Source organism: Taurulus bubalis (genome assembly GCF_910589615.1).
Source record: "Taurulus bubalis genome assembly, chromosome: 13".
Classification (NCBI taxonomy): Eukaryota; Metazoa; Chordata; class Actinopteri; order Perciformes; family Cottidae; genus Taurulus; species Taurulus bubalis.
The window spans coordinates 12,930,615-12,936,071 of record NC_136601.1 but is presented as its reverse complement, the minus strand read 5'-3'; positions in this window follow the sequence as shown (position 1 = coordinate 12,936,071).

The window sequence follows — 5,457 nt, the reverse complement described above, 5'->3', positions numbered from 1 at the left end:
AAAATCAACTGAAAATGACCTCAGTGTCTTCAAAAGACTTTTAAACTGACTGATTTTATTCTGCTCTATATATTATCAGTCTCTTGGTCACATTACATATATTAACATGTGTTAAATGAATTAGATTTGTGGTGCAAGGCTTTGTGAAAGCAGTGTTTTCCCTCAAACACAGGATGTGATCCCAGTGCCCCTGGTCGCTTGAATGCAGTTGTTGTTTTAGTGCAGAGGAAGGAACTTATCCGGAGTTTCCTTCAAAAGAGGAAAGTGCACCCTTCCTTTCTGGAGAGGCAAAAATGTTTGTGCTGAAAGTGGACACAGGAGAAGGAACAAGTTAGACAGTCCAGCACAGTTTCTCTGTGTAAGTTATTGAATTACACGCAGTTTGCCTCCATTGGACATCCATTTTAAATGACAATTGCTGACGATGCTGGGAAGTAACAATTAGAATCAGTTTCTCAGGTAAGAAACATATTTATTACTGACATGTTTCATATAGACATAGAAAACGTTTTTACTTTAGCATAAATCTGGTCTGTTCCTCCATATTTTTGTACTGTATTTTCTGGTTATGGTATGTCCATGGTTACATTCAGATGTGTCCAACACTGTCGATGCTATAGATTCAGGAGGTACAGTAACCTTGTCAGTTCAGAACATTAAACATAATTTTCTCATACATTGTCAACTTGTCCCCACTGACCTCCATCGTGAGTGAAAGGCTGCATCTCGTTTCTGTAAGCCGGTTATGGGCATATGAGGTCAGGGATGTTACAGCAACTATAAGAGAATCTTACATTTGAAAGTAATATTTCTTTTGCTCTAAAATTTGAAATCACTATTTGTTTGTATGAATGACTTGAACAAGCTGTGAGTGCCGGTGAACATGTGTTAGTGTGTGTGAATTACATTTTGGATGGTAATGTGGTTTACCACACCAGTCTGACATCTGACATCTCATGTGTCATGCAGAGTGCAGCCAGATGGTGTCCTTGACTCCTGCAAGAATAAAAGAGGTTACACAGTGTGATGGCTTGTTACTATACATTAGATCATGTCTCTAACATGCTTTTATTTGTATGCTACATATTGTCCTTAAAATACACTATGTATTCTATGTAACAGTAATAGGACTGATGATGAATATATGTAATGATAGATAATACATTGAAGCTGATAAAGATTTGGATACAATTGTTTAATTATGTGTTTTCACAGACATTATACATTGACCCTAAATATGACCCCTTTTGCTCCCTTTCATTATTTGTTTAATTTCCTTTTTTTTGGGTACAATACAGCTTTATTCAGAAACTGCTTTCAGGTCATGTTTGATTTAAAATGTTTCAAGCGCAAAGGAGAATCAAGTGCCTCTTGGACTAAAATAAATGCATTTGCGAGACATGAGGAGATTATATTTCCAATAACAAAAAAAAAACTGTTTCCATCAGTTTCTATATACAGGTAATGCCACCCACGGTGATAATGTCTCTTAGTGATTAATGACTGTGCCAAAACATTACTAGTGGTTAATAAGGATAACAACAAAATCAATATTATTTACATTTTTATGCCTTTAGTAAAGCATGTCTCACTCTGGTTGTAGAAAAACAGAGGGAGGCTATTAACACCACTGTTTTATTTAAAGATAATGTAGATAATGTATTGCATGCTCATTATGGCACTTAGTGAAAGTGATTACAGCATCACTTAGTGTACCACCATTTAAAACAATGTGTGCAACATACTCAAGCTTGTGATCAATACATTTCTGTACATCCAAAGGTATTGCTGCTTTCAATTAATGCAAGTCATTAGTCATAAGGGATGACATAGAAGATCACTATCTCTGTCGTGAAACAGCACGTGTCAAAGGTGAAGGTCTGAGGCACAGCAAACCAAGATGGCATCCCTAACAGACAAAAGAAACCCTCGACAGCTGCGCCATGCTCTGTTTGACGTCTAAGCATGAAAGGACATTCCTTCAGTTATCAGAACAAAACAGGTTGTTTCATGCTGATTCTTTTGGGCCCTAAATGAATGTAATGTAAGATAGTTTTATATGCAGAAAAAGCTATTAATAATTCAGTGCTTTGCCTTGTGACTGTGAAAATAATGTTTAAAGCTCAGCCACTCTTATTGCATCATTAGCATAAACACTTGGATACAAACAAAGGATGCTCCACAAAGTTTCTACCTCGGAGTTTATTTGAATAATTGACTTTGAACATTTCATTATGAGTATTTCTTGATTTGACAGTAGTTCTGGGAAAATCCTTGTTTCTGTCGTCATGATCTGTGCTGTTGTTTGGTATAATTGAAGAACACCAATAGTTAAGGTAGGGTTGGTAATCTTTTGCAGTATTTGTATTTGTTTAAATTAGCATTACATCCAGATGGCAATCAATAAATCAAATGCTCTAGCAGAAGTAGAAAAAAAGGATCCGGTATCTGTGGCTGCTGCAGTTCAGGGTCCTGGCAATGTATTGATCGTCTGTCTACCTGTCCGCCTGCCATGCACTCATTGCGCATCAATATAGTCTTCCATGAACTGCTACCTTGACAGCCGTGCATAGTAATGTTCGTTATATGTTTACGGTCATACTTGTACTTTTGGGGGAGTGGCATTGGAGGTAGGACTGAAGGGCTGGGCTGTCAAGTGTTGCTGACTTTGGCAACTATCTTGCTAGACTTAGCAACTTTTGGAGCTAGTACTGCGAGCTGCTTTCATTGGAAAATAGATGGCGTCACTGGGATGGGTTTTTGGCTTTGATCATTTAAGAAGAAATGTAGCTTACTCTTACTATTATCTCAAGATTACTAGCTTTAAAGTGAGAGGGATCTAATCAACACATTTTGGTAGGAAGGATGTGTTGTTACTGAGACATCAGAGTATGGAGGCAATGTGCAGTCGAGTGGAAAATATTTAAACATCTTTTATAAATCAGATCAATGCCTGTTCCCATCAAATAGCACGGGCAGTTATGGTTTAGGTAGTAGTACTAGTGGACAGAATAGGTGGTTGTGCTACTCTTCCAAACCTGCAGTGGGAGGTTTGTGGAGGCGGATGAGAGGTTGTACAATATTGAAATCCAGCAGTTTAAATATATTGTTCTTCTCTCACCTTTCGAATCAGGAAACAAGTACAGAAAAACCATGCTGCGTTTTCCTTTTTATTTATTTAATCAGAATTAAGGTTCCCTACAAATTTGTTATTTTAGTTTGTAAGTTTGCAGTTAAACCAATATGTAAACACAGTGTCAATAGGGAGGTCAATAACTTATATTATTAATTATCTATTAATGTATTAATTGTTCCACATTGTTCCAATGTAGAAAGCCAGAAATCGAACAGATGTTATGCAGCGTCAGATAATGCTCGTTATGTTTCACAATCTTTCATGGTTCACAATCCATTTCTAAATTCAATTACCATATGCCCCTTGGGCATATAGAGCTGCCTTTGACAACTGGTTAAAAATAAGGGAATGAAAACATCCATATAAAATAGTGTAGAGAGAATACGATAGGTGTTTTTTTACTATTGGCAAGCTGGCAAAGAATAGTGGGTGGAAGGGATTCTTTGTAATTCAAAAATACAAAATGTATCCACTCTATGAATATGAAAATGTGCCAGAGACACGATGTCCTTTACTTCCCTATAAAGTTATCAGTGTGTGTGCACTGGAGGCATCGCATTATACATAACCTCTCACCCCAAGAAGAGATGCACCGATGCTGCCGATACCGAGTACCGATCGATAACAGTGTTTAATTTATAAGCTGTATGCCTCACTGTGTGGAGGTGACTGGGATCATTATTTTATGTAATGCAGCATCAGGCCAAATTAAACTTTCATAAATCTATGAAACTACATGTAACAAATAAATATAGATATGAATGTACATAATTGCTATCTATTAAAATAATGGTATCTAATACAAGATTGTCATCAATATCTGATCTAGCTAGTTGAATCAATATCCAATATCGAAACTGAAATTGATATCGATGCATCTCTAATTTAAAGTGAGCACAGTGAAAATATCCACCGTCATAGCCAAAATCATTCTGCTTATTAAACGGGGATGATCAGCTCTGGTCAGATAACATATTTGCAACGCAGTGCGACCCGGATGTTGAGAATCACTACCCTACAGCATACCATCATGCTCTTTTTATATGCTGGTGATGCTGTCAGCATTAATCAGCACCTCAACATTACCTTGTGCACTGTTCTACTGTCCCTTTGCCTTTGAAGTATGAGTTAAGATGTGGTATCTCAATTACCTGCACGGTGCAGTATGAACCTTATGCAGAGGCAGGATCCATTTATAAATACAAAAGACTATTTTCTAAAGCCCTGCCTGTGGAAGAGGCAGCTTACTGACCTTGAGGGTTCATCAGTATGTAGTTTTTCACTTGTAATCGCAGGGGGTTTTCAAGACAGTGACTGAAGGAGAATATTTTTTCTGCATGGCTACGTACACTAAGACAGTACCCCATTGGATTCTGTTTGATGTGAGAATAGCAGACTGCTCAGATGTGTGTTTGTGTAAGATACATTTCACTTGCATGTTGATGTGTTGGGTTATTTATGAGACTGTTATTAATGGATCCTGCTTTTCTGTTTATAGATGAGCATGCTTGTGTATCTCCATACATTAAGGGATTACAAGCTCCTACTACAGTTATAGTCCTGATAGTACAGTGTTTGTGGTAGTCTTCTTCTTTCCCTCCTTGAGCAAGCAATAATTTACTTTCATTTGGTGTGACCTCATCATCCTGCCTCTATGATACCCCCTCCCCTAGGAGCCTTATATCAGACACACACACTAACACAAACAGGGCCACACTGTACAGCAGCAGAGGGGACTGGGCAGGGCTTGGGAGATTTTCTTATTTTATTTCATGTGTGTGTGTGTGTGTGTGTGTGTGTGTGTGTGTGTGTGTGTGTGTGTGTGTGTGTGTGTGTGTGTGTGTGTGTGTGTGTGTGTGTGTGTGTGTGTGTGTGTGTGTGTGCGCGCAGAGGAGAGACAAGCAGAGAATGAGAGAGAGAGAAAGCGAAAACAGGGGAGACGAAGGGGAGGGAGTGTGGATCATGCATGTGCATTAACTCAGCTCCAGCGGCACAGCAGCAGCAGCAAACAGAAACAGCAGCAGCACATGAGGCAAAGAGAGCGAGAGCGAGAGAGAGACAGAGAGGGAGAGTTGGAGGGAGGGTAGTAATCTCAGGCACAGGAACAAAAGCTGCGGAGGACGGCTTTCCATCTCCACTAAAAGAACAACGGAGGAGAAACAGAAGGAGGAGGGGGTGGACATGATAGTAGTGAGACAATAACGGAAGAGAAGAGGCACATAATAGTAAGTGAGGACTGAAATCCAGGTGCTCCTCTTCTCTGCTCTCCATGTTTTTGGGGACTCAACGTACCATTGCCTTCGTCTCCAACCCAGAGGAGG